The sequence below is a fragment of the Magallana gigas genome, chromosome 2, assembly GCF_963853765.1.
Source record: "Magallana gigas chromosome 2, xbMagGiga1.1, whole genome shotgun sequence".
Taxonomy (NCBI): Eukaryota; Metazoa; Mollusca; class Bivalvia; order Ostreida; family Ostreidae; genus Magallana; species Magallana gigas.
The window spans coordinates 42,258,799-42,281,419 of record NC_088854.1 but is presented as its reverse complement, the minus strand read 5'-3'; the positions used below and the strand labels follow the sequence as shown (position 1 = coordinate 42,281,419).

At 31.0% G+C, this 22,621-nt stretch overlaps 1 protein-coding gene and 3 long non-coding RNA genes across 4 annotated transcripts in view; all 4 read right to left on the bottom strand.

Annotated features, from left to right (window-relative positions):
- Positions 1-22,621, bottom strand: part of LOC105348540 (C-type lectin domain family 6 member A-like) — a 59,959-nt gene that overhangs the window by 35,350 nt on the left and 1,988 nt on the right. The gene's annotated exons all lie outside the window — the stretch shown is intronic.
- Positions 2,451-4,554, bottom strand: LOC136273022 (uncharacterized). Its single transcript, XR_010711145.1, has 4 exons — positions 4,492-4,554; positions 3,164-3,255; positions 2,972-3,065; positions 2,451-2,708 (listed from the first exon to the last, which is right to left on the bottom strand). It is a non-coding gene; the product is annotated as an uncharacterized lncRNA (long non-coding RNA).
- On the bottom strand, positions 4,872-9,689 carry LOC136272368 (uncharacterized). The gene is made up of 3 exons (XR_010710359.1): positions 9,602-9,689; positions 9,423-9,515; positions 4,872-5,106 (listed from the first exon to the last, which is right to left on the bottom strand). It is a non-coding gene; the product is annotated as an uncharacterized lncRNA (long non-coding RNA).
- LOC105318074 (uncharacterized) lies at positions 15,233-17,652 on the bottom strand. Its single transcript, XR_010711143.1, has 4 exons — positions 17,536-17,652; positions 16,771-16,856; positions 16,582-16,675; positions 15,233-15,517 (listed from the first exon to the last, which is right to left on the bottom strand). It is a non-coding gene; the product is annotated as an uncharacterized lncRNA (long non-coding RNA).

The window sequence follows — 22,621 nt, the reverse complement described above, 5'->3', positions numbered from 1 at the left end:
AGCCAGAGAAAGGCCAGGTGGAGTGTCCTTGGGTCTTCAGAGGTTAGGGATAAATATGTGGTGGCAAGGAAAAGGGGGTATGATCTGGACAGACATGTATACAAAAATTAAAACTTTGTTGAAAGTTAATGACAAACCCCAGTATTTGATAATGCATTGTGCTGCAAACGACATGGTCAAAACAAAGTTAAAAGAGTTAATTGAGAATGTCAAAACCACTTTAGGGAAAATTCAGCTACTTCTGCCTGATACAAAAATTATATGGTCACAATTGTTACCTAGAAGGAAATGGAGATACTCTGAAGATGTCAATGCCATGAAAAATCAAAGGTTAAACAGCTCCATTGCAGCTGAGCTTGTTAGAAAGGGGGTGGCGACATTAAGTACCCAGATATTAAACCCAATGATGAGCTGTTGTTTGACAGGGATGGTGTTCATTTGTCTGAAAAAGGAACTGAAATATTTTTAAAATACAATTTGTGCTGCTATTAAACAATTTAGCAAAACTGGGATACTTGTTTATCCTAAACTCTACTAGTTTTGAACCAAGTTTATTGTTCATGTGGGATGTGGCAATGTCTAGGCTTAAGGAACTTACTGCTTCCCCCACATGGTGGCGGTGGCCTCACTGAACACGTGCAGTGCATGCATTCACTTTCGCCACGTCGATGAATGTGCGTGTTGTCCCCGATCTACTTGTGCACAATTGATGTGCAGTTGAACTTATTTGATAATGACAATTTGAAGTTGAACAATTTTTGTCTCGAGCTGCCGTTTACCGGAATCTGAGTTGACCAAGTTGGTGTTTTGCATTTATATTGATTGCAAAAGTTGTAATATTGTTTTTGGGCCATTTGCTATTTTTTTATGTTGCAAATATTTTCTTTGCCGTTAATCGGAAAGAATAAATTTGCACAGTTCGAAAATTGTTGAATTTTTTTAAACAATGGTGTGTTTTTGACCATGCCCATTTGGTGTCAATGGACTAATGGCATTTACATTGTAAAATTAAGATGTAATTTTCAAATACTTTATTTACACAAATATTACTCATTTTCTTGAAGCAAAGACCAAATAATGCCGCAGAGGGTTGGGTTGGTAGATAACAATGCATGAAAATGAATAAATCTGTTGTGAATCTGATTTGGTGTTTTATTGTCATTATTTAGAGTTCAATATGGCATGTTAGAAAATATGGATTTGTTTTATGAGTGCTGACCATGTTGAGTGTTAGCATGCTTCATGTCTACAATAAATGCCTTTGTAAGATTAACTCAGTAATAAGTATTTGCCTGATGGTTAACTTGCCCTACACTTTCCGCATTCACGTTAATTAGTCAACCCGTTTCTGTGCACCTCGTTCTGAAGTTCTTACCATCAAAACTAAAATCGCATCAAATTGTGACAGGTTATTTATTTACTATTTGGTATTTATGGAAGTCTGATCCAATGGATCTGCCTGCGACGCATGATAAACTCGTTCTTCACATGTTGCCTTACGTTAATTAGTCAACCCGCGTTCTAGGTGTTCCCGTTCTGCAAAGTTATATCCTCCCATCCTCTCTCCAAAGAATCGCTAGCGAATAAGTATCAAAACTCAAATCGCGCATTCAAGAAAGGAATTGGCTTACATTAAAAATTCAACATTTGTCAAATCTTAACTAATATATATACTCTAAATAAGTTCCAAGTGAATATATTTTTAAATTACTCTTTGCGTAATCATATAATATCATTTCATTGCAAGCACATATTCTGATGCAAACTACCCTTGACTTGGATGCGCCAAAGCGTTTCCATCATCCTACTCTCTTTTTGCTATTTAGGGCTTTTTAATCAAATAAAGAAAGTAGGTTTTTAATTAATTTCACAATAAATAATTATAAGGTAAAATTCAATAATAGATTACGAACATCATCTCACACTTACGGGCATCATCTCACACGTGTTGAAATCCAAATGTGTAAGCAGTTGCTCTGGTGCAGGCATTTTGTAGTTTTTTTTTGCAAAAAGTCTTAATCTATAAGTATAGATTTAAATACACAACTTAAAAACCAAGCTGTTGTAAGCACCATTTAAGCATTTAACCCAACTACGCTCATAAAATCACTTCGCAACTTATAAATGTTACAGATAATGCTAATTTTGTATAAAAACACAATTCAGAAGATAGTTTGATACATTGCATCCACTACTAAAGGAAAGTAAAGAGCTGGGCAAAGTCATGCGAACTCGAACTGAGCTTGGTCTTGTTATTTGTTTTTTATTTTACGGTTTCTAGCAAAGCAATTAATAGCTGAACAGCACTGAAATTCGAATTTACTTTGAAAAGAACAGAACTAATCAGTGCTAGAATTTCAGAGCATATGATTGTTACCTCCCAATTTAAAAACTACGAACCTCAATTATTTTCCTAATTTCTAACAAAAAAGAAAAAAAAACAACCACAGTTTAAATGCGACACTTTATTCATTTTTCGCATATATAGCCGCCCTTATAAAAACGATCGCAATGAACGTCATGAAATCTGTAGCGTTCAGTTGCGTAAAAGAACATGCAATCCTGTGGCTTTCTGTCAACTCCATCAGGTTGGCCAGAGCCAAAAGCAAAATAAGACATTTTGGTCATAGCTCCATTCTTTATCCACCTCCAATCTCCACCTGGTTGTCTCCTGTTGATATTTCTTCCACCGACAAAGAAGTGGAGACCTGCGTAGTTGAAAGAAGGATTTAGCTTTTAAAATGTGTAAATATGATCATATACTTTCAATACACAGGTAATTACTAGCAGACTAAACATCTGCAATAACTTTTTCGAGTATATCAAACACAATTAAAATCATAATGTTAGTTCAATCTCTGAGATATAAAAAGCTTATTTTAGATAATATCAAGTAAACTGAGAAACACAATGTATGTGATTATATATAAAACACAGCATAATGAGTAGAAATTGATGGTTTATTTCCAACCTGAATTCATTTCCCTTAGTTTTTGTTTCATCAGCATGGCCTCTTCCAATGTCTCAAAGTTGGCGAGGTAACCTCCGATGTTGATACAACGTGCCTATGGATAAAGTACAGAGTAAATATTACAATAAACACACGATCTTTTTTGTATAAATGATAACGTTCCCGTGACCACATGTAAAATGATCTACTCACAAACGCCTCGTCTCCCCCTACTAGGTCTTTGCTGATGTAGTAACAACTACTAGCATTTGTCAATTTTTCGAATGGAGGTTCACAGGCTTCATCTAGAAATATTGATAATTGGGAGATGCTAGTACCAGATTTTAGTGTCTTAATACGTGGCTTCATCAGTTAAATTGTTGATATGAATAGTTGTACAATAAATTACATTACATAATTCCAATTTAGTCCAAATAAGTCCAATTTATAATTAAATGTTAACGATCCATTGAAGAAGACGCCTTTTTGTGTAAAGTTTGATATATATGTCTAGAGATTTTATTAGGCCATTGTACATGTACAATTGAGTTTTGTCGGAAAGGATACTACTTATTTGCTTTTATGGGCAATATTGACCCTGTTCAAGAACATAGTTTGGTCATAAAGTTTAATTATTGCTTATAAATTAACCCGAGTTGTATTTTGAACCCGTTATTTTCCGTGTGATATTTGATTCCAGGCTGAAATGTTCTCGGCAATCAGCTAGGGTGTGTGGTGATGAAAACAATGTTAACAAATCGTACGCAGAATGTGTATCTGCGTAAATATTTATTTAACTTGACTGTAATAATTCGTTTTTAATGCATCATTTTCTTTTACAGAAAAAAATGTACTTATGATAGATTTTATATTTACTTTATACAAGAGTTGGATTTATATAATTAAACCCGCTATTTTCCAAATGATTTAATCTTCGCGGCGGTCGGCTAGGGTGTTCGGTAATGAAAACAATTTTAACAATACAGAAAATGTATTGATCATTAAAGCTCATAATTTTAGTTGAAAAAAAATTAACTGACCATTTTTATACATTCTATAAATGCAGCGATGCTTAACAACTCGGCAATTGTTACTAAAAAGAAATTCCAAGTAAATCTTTAATTGTATGTGTTCTCTCTCAAATTCTGCCATCATCAGTTTGTTCGTAAATATCGTTTAAAGCGATCATGAAAAGCGTTTATCATGCATGAACATCGTTTATCCTTTCCTATCGTGTATCAATCCTATCATATCGTGCGTGTATACTGTTCTATCGTGCGTTAATACTATCCTTTCGTGCGTGTATACTGTTCTATCGTGCGTTAATGCTATCATATCGTGCGTGAATCCTATCCTATCGTTTATCTTGTAAAAAATAACGTTGCGGGTACTGTATGATTAAATCTCTTAATATGTGAATTTTCAGACGACTTTTTTTTTTATATATATAAACATAATTTAATGAATAGTTGCGTTAATGAGATTCACGATGTTGTGTTTTAATATTATACAAAAATATTATCAAACAATACCCCACTTACTTGTACATGTGTTTTGGCAACTTGAGAAGCAAACTATACAACAGTAGAAGAGAACATTTTATATTTTTAAGGTACCTCACTCCACCTAGACTTATAATTTTTTAGACATTATGTCACAAAATGGCGATTTAATTATTTTTGTTACATTGTTTGTTCATTTTCATTGTACGATGAAGTAAGTCTTGATAATGAACACTCCCAAATTTATCAACTCTTATAAGGTATTTTCTGACCTTCCATCTTTACGGCATTTTCGACTCACTAATCTTAGATTTCACCGTCGTCGTCAAAATGATTATTCTCTTGAACTTAACGGTCATTTTCTGAGTGTAGCCTTAGTGAAAATAAATAAACACACTAGAATACAGGTTGAGTTTAAATCATTTTGAATTTTATTCAACATGGTTTAAATTAATAGCACTGTCAGGAAAATTGTTCCATAATTGCACAGTAATGATCCCGCATGAGGCCTCCTAAAATCCTCTCACTAAATATTGGACAACATCCGGATTCAACAAGGTTTACTGTAAATGGTTTAAGTTGATAACACGCAATATATTCGTTTTGCCATTCCAATTTATTTCTATGTTTAGTGTCCACCAAATCGACGAAAACCTATTTTTCAATAAGAGAAAAGACTTACAACAACTGAAAAACACACATTATTATTTGTACGTTAATAAAATCTATTTTTAGCATTTCAGCATTTTCTTTACAATATAACGAAAATAAACACATCAAAGTCCTAATATTGGTCAGATATATGATACAAAACAAATTTATGTCAGTCTGCCAGGAAAAAATACTTCAACTCATGTAAAGATAAAAGGACATTTATTGAGTAAATAAAAACATGATTAAAAGCAACGAATATACAAGACACACATGTTATATAATCAACGATGACAAAATCCTTTTACTCATTCAAAACTCAAAGCATCGCAAAATATAAAGCAAGAACAAACAAAGATATAATCTCATACGGCATCGCTAGTATTATAAATATCATTGGCACATACTGGCATAATAAATAGACTAGTCAATAAAAATGCATTTAATTTACATAAAAACGTGAGAAAATCGCCTGTTCATCTGCGTTCGAAAGCCTTGGAAAATAAAATGGCATACAATAGCAAATAAAAAAAATAAATGGACATTAAAGTCTCATATAAAAACAAAATCTCGTATAAGGAGGAAGGGTGGGTGGTGGTTAATGCGACAACAGCAACATGAGAATGGATTAATGCGCATGGCTGAAATTATCTTAATGATCTGAATGCGCATGTCTTTTAATGCTTAAAATATACAAAAGTGTAAACATCAACAATGATCCACGTGTAAAACAGATATTGCAATTGACAGCTTACATAAACATTTTACTGACATTTTTTTTTATTTTCCAAGTAAATGTCTTTAAATGATAAAGAGTACGTGAACATTTTTGGGAGGGGAGTTAATGAATGTGCCTTTTTAAAAAAAAACATGCTTCAAAACTTATCCATCAGCTGCGGACGTTAAACAAAGAAAAAACTTGAAATGGCCTTATGTATGTAAAGGTCTTTAAGGAACCTTTTTTGAGTATTATAAGGTGATAAAATACGGTCGGAGATGATCAATGAGAAACCATTGGATTGAAACTTTCGTTATAGGAAGTGTACTTTCAATACACATTGGCGTTTCTAACTTGCTAAATTAGTTCAAGGGACCGAAAAACATTTTATTTAGTATCAGCAAAGCGATTGAAAAAAACATTTTATTTCAACAATAAGTAGATGTATATAATTAGCAAAATATTAGAAGATCCAAATCCTGGAGAGATTAAACACAAGGTAAAGCATTGTCCGGTGCTTTCAGAGAATGAGTCGTCACAAGTCTGAAATCAAGAGAAGCCATTGTTGAAACGGGGTTTATCTTCAACAATGTCGATGATTCGATATAAGTGAATTTATTTGTTAATTGGCAATGACTCGATATAAATGAATTTTGTGTTAATGCGGCGTCCTGAGAGAAAGTGAATTCGCGCGTCTTTCTAAACAAAGAGAGTCGTTAGAATTCCCATGTTGAATTTAATTGGTCAAATGGTGACACAAACATTAAATGACCAAATAGAGTACTCTCTACTTCTTGGTAATACACATTAAAAAGTGCGATAACTTGTAAGCTGAAAAGTTGTAAAATCAATATATATGAAGCATTAAAGTAAACTTAAAATTCCTTAAATATACTTTCAGTAATTGTACGATTAAATATTTTAAAAGAATGATACTGATGAAATACATAGGCTTACACATTACAAAATCAATTCGTAGTGTTATCATAGACAAAAACACTGTAAAAATTATAAATGTTTGAAAAGAAACATTTCTAAAAAAAAAATCAAATTACAGTCCTTAAGATGATGTCATGCATAACAGTGTTCTCTTTATAGCTGCTTTTGTAAAAGTTTTTTTTTCTAATTAGTTGTTTTGACACAGTAGTATTATTATGATTGTCAAAAATAATTTTAAAAGAAAAAAGCGACAATAAACTGACAATAAAAGTAGTCTGTACATGAATCTAAAGTGTTACGTATAGGAATGCTGCTTTTTTTTCTTCATGAATATTAATGCCTTTAAAATTAAGAGAACTATAAAACACTCAGCTAAAATCAGATAACAGTATTGACCGTTTTGATCGATTAGCCGATAAAGTTATACCTATGGTAATACATATCTGACACATAAAAATTTAATCACAACGTTGCATTGCATGCACTAATACTGCGTAGATCTAAATCAATACTTACAGTGCTCAATGTAACATCTGAATCTACGTCAAACTGGTACATGTACAATCATGATATGAATGAAATAATTTGGTGTTAATTTAAAAGGTAATTGAAAGATATGAAAATTAATAATCAAAGTTTACAAAATACTTTAAACTAGTGTCCAATGAATTCAAAATCTGAACGGAATTTAAATGATACGCTACAATTGCTATAATTATATATAATTTTTTGGATATATTTTTTTTCTCAAAAGAAACGTCGAACGTCAATAATTCCAATGCGTTCTTTAAAACTAAAAGTTTACCATTGTATTTCTGTATTTTTTAAATCATTGTCTTTGGTGTGTTTTAGATTTGGATTGTCCAAATTTACGATGATGGAAGTTTGCATTTTTAGGAGGGTTCGATTGTCGTGGCCTTTTTAAGACTGTATTAATCCCCTTTAAATAGGGGAAAATGGACAAATTTTAAAATGTAAAATATATAGACTTCTTAAATTGTTTATTGAAGACTAGTAGTTTTTAGCTAAATAGATACTATATTAATAAACATTTAAGGATTTGTTGACCACCCTGCCTTCCTAAATATTTTCATTCTACTAATACAAAGTTGTATGCACTTTTCAGCAAAACATAATGTATGAAAATGTAATACAATAATGGCACATTTGTTTAGCAAATTTGAGATAAGAAAATTTCAATTTTTGCAAAGTCCTTAGTGGATAAACAATAAATCAATAGAAAAATGACACATAATATTCCGAATTACTAAAAATCATTTCAAATTTAAGATTTTTTTTTTACCAATCAGCATTTTACAGGGAAAAACCTACTGTAATTTCATAAGCAGTAAATACGTACTTTTTGTTGAAAAAAAAAGAATTTTTTGAAAATCAATTACTGAGTACATGTATCTATTGTATGTATTAGTGTCAACATGGTTCTAAAAATTAAAATTCAAAGTCCATGTAGCATAGTCTTGTTCCAGTTTTTTATAGTTACATCCACAATCATTGAGCAATCATATGATTGGGCCAGGTTTATCGATAACCATGGTTTTAGTTGCCTTTGAAAGTGATTGCTGTCAGTCATCAATTTAAATAATATGTATTAAATTCTAGGATCCAATACGAATCGAAAACAAGTATATTTCTGCAAGCATTTACATACTATGCTTTGTTTTCTACATATGCTAGCTAATAAGAAATAAGTAAAGACATCAATGTTTTCTGACTTTTGTTAAGCAATGACATTGAAACGGCACGGTCTTTTGAAATTGAGATTGGATGTTTGCCAAATATTGTTCGAATACTTACAAGATGTCTTTCAGAATCTTAAACGATTTTGGCCAAATATTATTTTTCCAATTTTAATATAAATTTACAAATCAATGCTTCAGGAAAGCATTCTTACAAGCAACCGAAATTTGAGTGTAATTCATTGAATTATAAGCAAGAAACAGAGCTTGAAATTCTTTGCTCTGTAAACGAAGCATTTGTTAAAGTGAACATTTTCACTTTTAGACCTAAAATGAATGTGTTAAACATTAAGAACTGTTTAATAATGCGTAAAATAAAAAAAAAAGATAGGCAGATCATCTTGAAAAAAGATTTTTACTGGTATATTGAATCTATGTAGACAAAAACAGAGCACAAGCCTGTTTACATGACAAAGAATTGTGAGGCCTGTATCCAGCTCATAACTCTACGACTGAATCTCAAATTTCATTTTATCTTTAGAAATGCTTTCCGAAAGCATTGTAAATAATAAAAACAGAAAAACAGAATATCACTTAAATTGTGACCATGCCACAATTACAGTCAATAAAGAATAATTAAAGCACAGTTAATGAGCTACGTCATCACCGTGTGAAGCTCACTGTAAATTCACAATCCTATAAAAATTGACTTCCACCCCAATCCAACATAATATCAGTGCACCACTGTGCCTTCCTATTAATAATTATAAATCAATTCGGAAAATTAAACCAATGTTTTAGAAATCTCCTATTCTGATTTTAGTGCTTGCAGCGCTAGCTCACCAATCTTTTCAAAAGATAAGCTTGTAAACCCAACATAATAAACTTTACTAGGTTTTTCATCATAATATCTTAAAATTACAAGCGTTTTATAAATTTATAACGCATCATGTTTTTCTTCATACCTGCATTCATTCTTGTCAATTTTTCTGTCATCAGCATGGCTTCCTCTAATGTCTCAACATTGACGAGGTAACTCCGATGTTTATACAACGTGTCTGGGTGAAGAGAAAGAGAGTAAAGAAAATATGCGTCAACGCATAATTACCGAATAAAATTCCAATGACTATAAGTATCTACTTACAAAAGCCTCATCTGCACATACTTTATCTTTGCTTGTAAAGTAGCACTTATTTGCAAATAAATGGAATGGAGGTTTGCTCGAATTATCTAGAATTTAAAAGATTATCACTGATGAATTCATCAGGTTCATTGTACATTTATAAAAAGCATTGGATAAAATGACGAATCTTTCAGCGTCAAAATAAAAAAAAGATATATAAGGTTTGACCAGAATAACGTACTGAAACAAATTTTAATAGACTTTGCATTTATTTGCACACTTTATGTTGAATAATTTCAACCTCTACAGTTCGATATCTTACGCAACTTTACATACTTGCCAGTTATTTCGTATTAGACAATAAAACAATGTAACAGAAAATGTGAAATGCAAGCTTCATGTTCATGGTTACGTTGTTTAGTAAAATTTGAAGTTTGAAACTATTTCATTCTTAAACTTATTTGAAGTGTATTTGTGCGTTTATATACAAAATTAAAAAGAGTGTTTGAAACATTATTACATTTTAAAATTTGAAAAGAAATAATGGAATAGGACATATACAATTTTAACCGATCATTTTGATTCGGACTTTAGTATTCTTGTTTAATACATATATCCTACGGTGTAGTAATAACATGTTTATTAAAAAAAACCCAGAATGTATATTCATACATTTGATTTAAAAAAATGAAATTTAAAATAACTCAGTATTTGTGAACGTGAACGTAACGAAAACCGGAAAAGAAGAAAAATGAAAACTACGATGGTCAATAAAATGAAGACTTTTGCCATAGCTATGTTATTTAACGTGAAATTTTTACTAAATTTAGTAGATATAATTTAGAAAGTGTTTCAAACAATTTAATATTAAAAAAGTTTATATATTCCTTTATAACTAACAATTATTTAGAATCTTATCCTGGAAAAATGAGGTCTCGGCGCACGGTCAAACTGTGTGTTCTGTAAACAATAAGCCTCAATCACGCTTTAGCAATCACAACTCTACTATTTCCTCTGTTGGTGAACATCAATAACACAGCAGCAGTTTACACTGTATATAGAATTTTAAAACTCTTCTTAATATATGGTCCTCGTAGATGTGTTTTGATAATTCGAGTCGATTTACAATCCCATGTACTTACAGCACAGAAGTTGATGCAATTGTACTCAATTTTTTAAAATGTTTATCCAATCGTAACTGTCTAATTTACAATGGCATGAGTCATCATAAATTTCAACACACAAATTGCAACTGTATAATTTACCGAGCACTGCTTATCTTTAAAACAGGATAATTACCAACTGGTCTACGTGTAGTCTTAAATTCATGTTGTCATCAAATGGAAAAAGATCTTGGTTGTTCTTGTGTTTCTGTTAACGTTTTCATTCAAAAACGAACAATAATTTGTTGCTTTGGACAATTAATGGATTTTTTGTGGTTTATCTCTTGTAATTTTAAGGAAAAAATAATTTTAAATCTCAAGTTTTTAAACGTCTGTCATTCCATTTGTATTTTCATTAAGAGTGGTTTTATATACACGTATCTATCTTTGGATAAGTTTTAATGTATTGAATTACCCATGGCCAAAATTAAGATGTTACAACGTGGCTTACTCGATGGTACTATTGCTGACAACATGGAAAACGTGGCATATTTCAGCCCCTACATTCAAGATAAATTATGTCAACATGCAGGAAATTATGTCTACATAGTAGATAATTATGTCTGCATAAATAAGTCGCATATCAACATAAATATTTTTACATGTTAACATAATTAGCAAGCGTGTTGACATAATTTAGTCGCATGTCGACTTAAATGTGTTGCACTTCTACAGGTAGCTCGCATGTCAACATGAATAAGTCACATGTTATCGTAATTATTTTGCATCTTGTATCTATGATGTCAGTTACCGGCATTAGTAAGTGGTTTTATTCATATATATAAATCAGAATCTTTAAAAAAAAAAGATTTATAACTTGCATGTAGACGTAACTGTCTTGCATATTGACATAATTTTCTTGCATTTTATTTTAAAATAATCTATTTTGCATGTAGTGGGCAGAAATATGCTACCATAGAAAACGGGTTTCAACCTTAATCAAATATACGCGCATAAAGAACCCAAAAGCTCGTCTCTAAGTGCAAACAAATTAATACAATTTAATGATTTGTGTTTATGAACAAAGAAAACTTTGATTTAAATTTCTTAATTGATTTTTGAATAACATGTTAATTCTTTAATTTTTTTCAAACCATGAGAGTTTTATTCTATTGCTACACAATTTTGAGATCGTTTGTGCCGGAAATAACGTCTTTCTCTCATATACACTCTCTCTTTCTCTTCTCTCTCATTAAATGATTTTAATCTTCATAATTTTGATGTGTTCCTCAGCCCTTGATATGTAAACCATTTATAGGAATTTTAAAAATCCACTCAAAGGGTTTGTCAGAAATAAGACCATTGTCTGCTCGGTATTTCCTCATAGAAAATCTATACCGGATCACCTGCCATCCTACCTATCTAACAAGTATCTAGTCAATTTATTGATATACATTTTTTGCAGTTAATTGTTTTGGTATGCTTAAAATCTAGAACAGATATATACTTTTGGTAAAGGGTTTTGGGGGCATGAAAAAAGGGCAGTGGGGTATTTTGAACTGTTGTTTGCATCTGTTTTTTGTTTTGTTCTTTCGGTTTTGTTTTTTTTTGGTTTTTTTTTTGGGGGGGGGGTGCATTTTTCAAAAGGATATTCTCTGCATTCAGTATCAAATATTTACATCTACCAAGTATTATTTCTTCTATTTCTTACGGAGACTTTTAGTTAATTCATAGCTATATAGAAACAGCCAGATTGAAATCTTCACGACTCCTTTATCGAATGGTCGATACAGTGGCTGAAACTGACAAGAAACAGACAGGACTGAAATTGACACGTCCTCTTTATCGATTGGTCGAAACCTACAGCGACCTAAGAAAAATCACGGACTGCACGAAATAATCATGATGATGTCAGACTCACGGTCTCACAGGAAACGATTTGGCTGTTTCTGTTAGCTAGTGTACTGCTGTACATTAACATTAAGTATAATTTGTAGAATTTCTGGTATCAATTACATTACTGTCTGTTTCTTTTAGTTAACGTACTTATATATGTACATTAACAGTAATTTAACGAAGTTATTAACTTTTCACAATCAGTTTAATAATTAGTAAAAAGGAAGATTTTGATATAAACAATAAAATGCTTTCTTTGATGATCCTTGATGTGGGTTATGAAGGTAGCGATCATTGCAGAAAATATTTACATGACACGCTTACGCGGGTTATGTATTTTTTCTGCAATGTCGCTACCTTCTTATCCCGACAGAATCACCAAAAGAAAGCATTTTTTTGTTTGAAACAACACCAAGCACTTGTATTTACATGTTAAAGTAATATTATATATAATTTTATTTTAAGTCACGATTTAAAGACAGGAGCTATAATAAAATCAAAATTATATGTGGGAAAACTGTAATGTTGTAATACTTTTTTAATACTTTTTCAATGTTCATCCACAACTTAAACCAATAATTATACTTGTAATATTTAAGAAATAAACAACGTTATTTAGTGAACATGGCGTTATGAATAGCAATTGCTCTGTTGGCATATTCCATGATGCGCGCTAGCGCATCATGGAAAATATGCCAGCAGAGCAGTTGCTATTCATAACGCCATGTTTACTAAATAATCGTTGTTTATTACTTATATTTGTATTTTAACACTTGCAAATACCCTGTATTAGCCTAGACCTTGACATTTAGCTATTGCATCAAAAATAAACATTCAGACTGTAATGTATCTTTTTAATTCACATAGATTTGTTAACAGAATCAATGATATGTTATAAAAGAAATTCTTTTAAAATGTTATAATAAGACATTGCATACATCAATTTTATGGAGTTGGAGAACAACACATGATGTATCGTATAGTGGTTTAAATCTATAACGTCATGGAAAAGTATATGACGTGACACCTTTATGACGTCATAGTATACAGACAGAGCAATTGCGATAATAGAAAAATAATTGCAGTTCCTCCGTATGGACTTACAGTGGGAAAGAACAATGGATATGCAATAAATATATTATTGATATATTAATACGTTTAGTAACTGGTTTTAGTTGTCTTCAAATGTGGTTAAGGTCAATATCTACTATATGATTTTAGTGTGTTTGAATAATGCTGAATTTATTATGATGTCATCATTGATTTGACATATTTTTCCTTCAAAGTATGACTGTAAGGTTATAATGTAGATATGATATAAATTTCAAAAACGATATCAGGAATATTTTCTATGTTTTAGGGAGACAGTAATATGTTTTACGGTGCTACCGTTCTGGCGAGCGCAGCAAGAATTACACACACCTTGCATCATTGTCAACTTATAGTTTTATTTAGGTATCAACGAACGTCAAAGAATTTTTGAGAGAGTATTGCTCTACAATAAGTATGCCAAAGGTACTAATTTTAATAGTTATGATACAAACAGCGCAACCCCCTACCCAGAGAGAGAGAGAGAGAGAGAGAGAGAGAGAGAGAGAGAGAGAGAGAGAGAGAGAGAGAGAGAGAGAGAGAGAGAGAGAGAGAGAGAGAGAGAGAGAGAGAGCACGGTTCCTGTTTGTTGGTGTGTAATTTCCCACTTTTAAATTTGATGTTCTGACTATATGCAATATCTACATAATTTTTTTAACTGTTTATTTTATTTTTTCATTTTATTCCTTTTTATTTAGTTCAAAATGTCCTATTGTTTATTTCCTCCCTACTCATATACTTACCTGCCTACTGTAGTTGCATACTGTACATGCATGCACAATTAGCTTAAAAATGGATTGATATGACAGTAAAGTATGGCTCTTGCTAGTATATATACATAAAATCTCTATATTAAAAAAAAATAAAAAATAAATCATATGTCAATGAGGCAGGCATAGCAGTCTATACTGAAATAGCCAGTACACTCATTACAGATGTTTGATCCACCTCTAAATTTATCGCGGGAAATAAAGCGCGAGTGCACTGTGACGTCATCCATGACTTTTTTCGTCTTTGTTTACGTTTCTCGACTCAATACGGAGGTATGGAAGCATGTAACAAATCTTTTGAGTCTCGCCAAAGCATATGCGGTACTCAAAACGTGTCTTCAAACTTTAAGTCACCGTAAATTACGAGTTAAAAGTCGGCCATTTTTGGCATAGCACCACGGGTGAATACATTAGAGAGCATTATGGGACGTAGACAAAAAATTTTGTTTGATGAACTGTAGGTTTAGCTCGTTCTTTTTCCCGCGCACACTTGTTCTAACAGCTCGCTTCGCTCGCCAGCGCTGCGCGCCGGCGAGCTGCGCTCGCTATAATGATGAAAGGAAATTTGTTTAGTCCCGTATCCTAAGTAATTAGGAAAATAACGTCACTTTAGAGAAAACTCCCTTATACTATACTACATGACTATCGGAAACACATGACTGCACCTTATTGTACATGTATGTACATAGGCACTTTTGATAAAGTCTTTAAACCTTTAGTATTTTTTGTTACATTTTCCCAGTTGTATATCGATGAAGCTTCAGAATTGGTAATCATATCGAGCATTTCAGAGAGATATTTTAACAACTTTATTAGATACGAACTTCGTTCTGATTTTTCATTTTATTTTTCGCAAATATAACCACCATTGTGATTGTCACAAGGGACATCATGAAATCTGTAGTATTCACCTGCATAAAAGAACATGCAATCTTCAGCACTCCTGTCACTCCCATTGGGTTCGTTATTGCCAAATGCGAAATATGACATTTTTGTCATTGTTCCCTTTTTTATCCATCTCCAATCCCCTCCTGGTTTTCTCTTGTTGATATTTCTTCCTCCAACAAAAAAGTGGAGACCTGTAATATTGAAATATTGGTATGCACATCGAGTATTTTATGATACAATATGCAATACATGACGTATTTGTTAAGTAACAAAGAAGTGTAGACCTGTGTTATTGAAATATGTATAATAAATTATTTTATGGTACAATCTGTAATAATTGTAAAGAATTTTTTTTTCATTATTTATCAATGAATAAAAATCATTTTGTTTCTAATAACTGATACATATATATCAAACAAAATATAAAAATAAATATAGACTCTAATGATTCGGTAATTGATTTCATTTTATTCAACGAGTTTTGTGTTTTCTATCCCATAGCATTGGCACACAACATGTTTACCCTGTATTTTGTACGATCTTCGATCTTTTTAATACATTATATAGTTGTGTACCCCACAACCTTTTACTGCGAGTCGTCAACAATATTTTACATTAAAAAAATTCCAAGCCAAAACACATAAAGATTTCTTTCTTGAACAAATTCTTATCAACTTATGCAGAAAGTTTATAAAACATCGTTAAATGTCTAAAAATTATAACTCTACACTTTTTGAACTCATTTACTTTGTCATCATTCAATGTCGAATGTCTTATTTTTGATACTCAGTTTGAGTTGTGTTGGACATAAGCATTTTTTTCATCTAAAGCGTTACCCTTTACTAGGTTTTGGTCTATCCTGTTGTATTTATTGTCATGCTTGTGATATAAATTGTTTCGAAACGCGGTGTTGTTTTGAGTAAAAAGTGGCGGATTCATCATTAAGAGGATTAGGGCACTGAACATTGAATTGAAGATTTATATCAGTCCTAGTATATTTATCAAGCTGTTGTTAATTGGTTGGAATATTTTTGGACTGTTATTGTCAGAATTTGTTTTGTAACTTCAAACTACGTAGTGTTTAAGTATGACATTACATGGCATTATGAATAGACGATGTTACATAAAAAAGTATACCATGGGTAATATCCACCGAACAATGAGCTAAACATCTTATTAAATTCCTTTATATTCTTAATCTGTAACCTATCAAAGATAAAATCAAGTTGGTAGATGTCCTATTTGTTTTTCATACCCGAATTCATTTTCTTTAACTTTTGTTTCATCAGCATGGCCTCTTCCAATGTCTCAAAGTTGGCGAGGTAACCTCCAATGTTGATACAACGAGCCTTTGTATGAAGCAGAGAGTAAACAAAACATCAAATATATAATCAATGCATTATAATCAGGTGTACAGTTTCCATGACAATAATTATTTACTTACAAACGCCTCATCTCCCCATACTTGGTCTCTGCTGATGTAATAACAACTGTTTGCAAATCTGTGGAATGGGGGTTTACATACTTTATCTGTAAAATGAAACACGAGATGACACTACTTGGATGCAAAGTCTGTAAATTCCATTGAAAATCAAGATTCTTTTTTATTTTTGCAAAGTCGCCCTTGATTGATTAAAAAAATGGCTTTATGGAAGGGCTTTACGGACAACTTGAACTCGTATTGTACAGCCCGTAATTTTATCTGACTAACATCCAAAAGTGATTCTTTATTTCTTATGAATAAGTATTACATGTAACAAGTAAGTTATATAAATAACATGTACTCTTAAGTTTTCTTTTTTTTTGAAATTTTATCTAGGCTATTTAAATGAACAGGAATCGTTAGGTTTCTTTGTTTATCACGTCTCTTGATCATCAACGTTTTTAAAAATATCAAATAAAATTGCCAATTTCTTTCAGTTATATATTTGGTTTTTTAAAATAACTCTAAGCATTTGGGAAAAATACATTTAATATAGACATACATGTATTTCCATGAAATTGCAATTGAATGATGTATATCTTTGCAATCGTGTTTAATTATTTTAAAAAAAGAAACGGGCATACATTATCCTTTAACCTTTTTTAACGGATCATGAACTTAAGTATAATTTAGATCTCAATCTATTAAACAATATACTCGATTATGAAGGAGAAGTCTTTTGATATTAGCGGCTGTTAAAGCTATTAAGCATAATTATGTACTTACTTGTATTTTGGTTGTCTGAGCAATCTGAAAAGCATACAACACAACACAAACAGAAAACGTAGTATCCAAGATGCATGGTGCTCGCCCACTGTCCTTATGGTTTGTCATCAGATATACATCTTTATTTATATATGTTTAATAGGTGAAATTCAATATATATCATAGAACACGACTCCAGGTGATAACACGCAATATAATAATTACTATTGAGGTCGTTAAGTAAACTGTTTCATTTAAAATATCTAAGCTATAAATAAACATTAAAAAGTATTTCTTTAAAAATTCTTGAGAAACAATTCATTTAAGTTTAATACTTAATTAATGTGTTATCATCCCTATAAAATGTTTATTATAATTATTATTTATAGTGATGATGATAGGGATACTATAGGTATTTTTAAAGAATTTTTTAATGTTTTGTCTTGATTTTGTAAAATAAAGGACTATATATGATAAGGGCCTAAAATGGCCCCCTAAAATGAACATCATCATTTTACTATCATTCTTTGTTGTCTTAGTACAGACATGTATGTGATGTGTTTACATAATATTCATTTTGATTCAAGTGCCCACAATTTAGAAATATGACATTGTAAAGACAACCATTTCCCGCCATTTTTGCATTTTTAGCGTAAAACAGCTCGTTTTCAAGCAGTTTTCCCTTCCGAAAACATAGAGCGCATTCTTGAACAAATAAAATATTTCAATCAGAGATGTACCTAGCCAAGACTAATAAGTGACAAAAAAATTTTCCTTGTTCAAGCATGCGCTCTATATTTCCCATTCGTAAAAAGATAAGAAAAATGTCAATTTTTGGCAGATTTTGATTGAATTATAGAAATGGCGTCACTTCTGACGTCATTTACTGCCAGTGAGTGCAAATAAATCAAATAAATAGATGAAAAATATATTTTATATCAACTCTTCTAAAAAATTAGTAAACATTTTATTGTACCCGAAACACTTTAAAAATGGCGAATAATGGGGGCCAAATTTAACTCTTATCATATATAGTTCTTTTTAAAAATTAACTATTAACAATCTGAGTGAAATTTTTTTGTCATAGATGGATATTTCCTTCGGACATCCCACAAAATCATAACACTTCTTAACTTTCAAAAATGTAATTATAAGAGTTGTTTTAGTATTTCCCTAAAACATAATTTTTCATATTTTCTTACTCTGTTCACAAATCATCTGAAAAAGCTGCTTGATGTTATAAGAAAATGTATTTTAATAAATGTGACATAAAAAAATTGAATGAAAATCATTGCAAATGAACACAAAAAATATTTTAAATTTTATTTGGTATGAAAGTTCCTCAGGTAAAAGTTATCGTTCCTAAGTCCCATGGCCCAAACACCTTGGGGACTTTTCATTCCTGAGTTGAAGAAAATTTCTTTAATATCGTGTTGGATTGATAAGTACATACATATTTTATTATAGGTCTATATAAGTAAATATACTCGCTTAAATGCAAAACTAAGTCAAATAATTAAAGGGGAAAATTAACTAATACGATTTATGTATCCCAACCAGAAGCCACCCTCCCATCTCTTTAAGGTGGTAAGGAACATCTGTCGATATTAAGGTCAAGATCTATAGTAAATGAAAGGTGCCTACATGTTTATGAAATTCAAAGTAAAATTTCTTTCAGTGATGCTTCATAATAATATCTTTGTTTCATAGGGTGTACCGGGGCTTAAAGTTTTTGGTAAACACAATGAAAAATCATTTTATAAACAACCATTTTCTATGAAATATGAAGGTAAAAAGTAACAAATCTCGGAGTTTTGTCCATTTTCACTAATGAAATATAGCTAGAATGCATACAGTCTCTTCAAAAACGGCATTAAACAAGCTCTTAGCCTCTTCTTTAAAATGATGTCAAATTGAATATAGGTACCGGGATTACTTTTCACGTGATCAAATAAAGAATGTCAAAATATGGTTTTATTTGTTAATGTTGTCTGAGCAATCTGAAAAGCATACAACAAAACGCAAACAGAAAACGTAGTATTCGAGATTCATGGTGCTTTTTCACTGTCCTTATGATTTTACATCAGATACATGTATAAACCTTTATTTATAGATGTTTGAAATGAAAAATATGTATATCATATAACATGGCTATAGTTGATAACACGCAATATTATCATTATATACGTTAAGATTCCTTTGATTTGAGGTATATCAAACTTTTTGTCAAAAAAGTAATAAATTAATAAACTAAATATATACATTCTATTTTAATTCTGACGAAAGATGTTTATCGAATATATCTTTGTGACATTTTGTCTGTAAATCATGTTACTTTGAAGTATTTTGAGCCACAAAAAATTATGAACTCGATTTTTTATGTGCCTTAAAGCAGTAAATCGGGAGATAATTGGTTTTTATTTATTATAAGATATATATATATATATATATATATATATATATATATATATATATATATATATATATATATATATATATATATATATATATATATATATATATATATATATATATATATATATATATATATATATAATATAGATATTATAAACATTCAACCTCACTTACGTTTTTTTCTAATTTCAACTTGTTTCTTTTAGCGTTAATCAATATTTGGGTTAAATAACTCCAAAACTTTGACTTTGAACAGACATTTTAAAGTGTGTAATCACCAAGACTTGAGCCAATCTTAAATCGTCTACCAAAGGGAAAAAAATACTTCTGGTCCTTTATGTTTGCTTCGTTTTTTTCTGTTTGCTCTACTGGCAAAGTATTATGTTATAAATTCTTAACCCTGTATACCACTTGGTAATAACGCTCTGATCCAAGTTTGTAAGAATCCAATCGAAGCTGCTTGGGTCCCCACCGTGACATGTTAATCGTTTTGGATGCAATTGACGAGTTCGGATTTTTAATATATTTCCATTTGAATTTTGAATTAATCACCCCCTTCATTTTTTCTCAGACAGCATCAAATAATTATAAGGGGGGGGGGGGTAAGATGTACATTAGAGTTAAATGTGTAAAAATTGTACCTCAATTTCCCTTTATCAAAATCTCTTCTTTTTTTTTTTTATAGGAGTATGGTCGAAAAAGAGGTAATTATTAATTTTGTAAAAAAAGAAGAAGGTAGATTTGATGTAATTTACGTTTTTATACATGCATAAAATTATGTTTGCTTTGTATTTCAACAAAACCTAATTTCATTACAAGTCCATACCCCCAAAAAGGCTGTTGAAATAAATCAATTTACCAAAAAAAAAAAATCATCGGAGAAAAAACATTCAGTTAAATTTTTTTTTCGTATACACTGACGTAATTATTATTTTTTACATTGAAATGATTTATAACACCCACCCACCCCCTTCCACCCCCCTTTTTAAGAGGTCGTGTCAAGAGTAATCAATTTTTTACAATTAGACCATATAGATATTCGTTGAAATGCGCTAAATTTTCAAAATTTTAAAATATTAATGTACAAGGATTTTTTTTTTCAAATACATGAAAACTATTGTAAAATGTCACAAAATGATGAAATTTATGTGTGCTAAATAATAGCTTAAAAATTTAATTTTAAAAGAAATAATACCATTTAAACTGCTTACATATTTCTTTTTATGTTTTGTTAATGGAATTTTAAATTAAAAATCCATGGTCCTTTCAAATGAATGAACAAGTCATGCCTTTTTTTCTTCGGCTTAATACATAACTAGACGAAATCCCGCGCAAGCGCAGAAATTAACACTCTACACATTGATATAATTTTTTTTGTTACTAGATAAATTCTAAATATATTTATCACTTTTAACATTCATTTGTTGATTACCGGGTATTTTTCCGTGTCCTGTTTACAACAAGTATGTGAGTAAAAAGGTGAATGAAATATAAACAGGTTAGTCAGCATTAATTTTGTAAAACGTCAGCTTAATGACATGTATACAGTGAGGAGCGGACACTTGTCCAATAAAATGATAAATATCGCCATTAAACTCTATTGACTGGTTGTGTATATACAGTTGTGTACATATCGTAAGAAATATGTTATATGTACATGTATTGTTTTACGAAATAACAAAAACTAATAGTCATATTTTGACTATACATGCGACCTTATTTAAGATTAGAAGAGTTTTATTAAAAAAAAAAACAACTTGATGACAGTTGATTTCAAGATCTTTAAACTGAAATTCATTGTTTATCTTATCATTTATTGCGTGTAAATTTACATCGTCCATTCACTAGGGGAATTTGATCGGCAATAGTACTAGAGTAGTATGTAATAAAGAAGGAGAATTAAATAAGAAATGAGAATTATGAATAAAGAAATAGAAAGATGTTTATAAGAATAACAACTCGCGGAAAATCAAGACAACGATAAAGAAAACTAAAGAAGTATCGGAAAAAAGTCAGGGAAATATTTTTCATAGCAATTTTAAATGGATTAGAAATATTCAATGACTTCTATAGAAATAAAAACTTAAGTTGCTCAATTGTTAAAACTATCGACAGATCGCTGGATCAAAACAAAAACAAAAATTAAAGTCAAACAGCTCTCTTAATCTATCGTAACAATTACATTTATCTAAATTTAAGTACTAATTATAACAGACAAGTCAAAATTAAAACAACCATTTGCTTCCCGGTTTTCAATTAGTGCACGTTTTACGCAACGTATCAAAAAAACGGGGGAAATGAGGGTTCCGATTTTAATCAGACTGAATTTTTTTTAATATATCATATAAATAAAGAAAAAAAAATAACCACCTTGCTGAAGTAGATCGGGCAAAAAATATACAAATTATATCGAGAAAAATCAAAGTGATCAGGCCACGCCTTCCTCTTTAATAAAGCGAGCAAACCGTCCACAAAGCGTGCAGCTATTTTTTTTTAGCAAAAGTGTACCGTGCAAGAAGCGTACCGTTCCGTTCACAAAACGAGCCGTACCGTTCACAAAACGAAACATACCGTTCACAAAGCGAACCGTTCAAAAAGCGTATCAAACCGAACCGTGCAATTTTTCAGGGTCTGTAGTTTGATACATTGCACCCACTACTAAAGGAAAGTAAAAGCTGCGCAAAGTCATGCT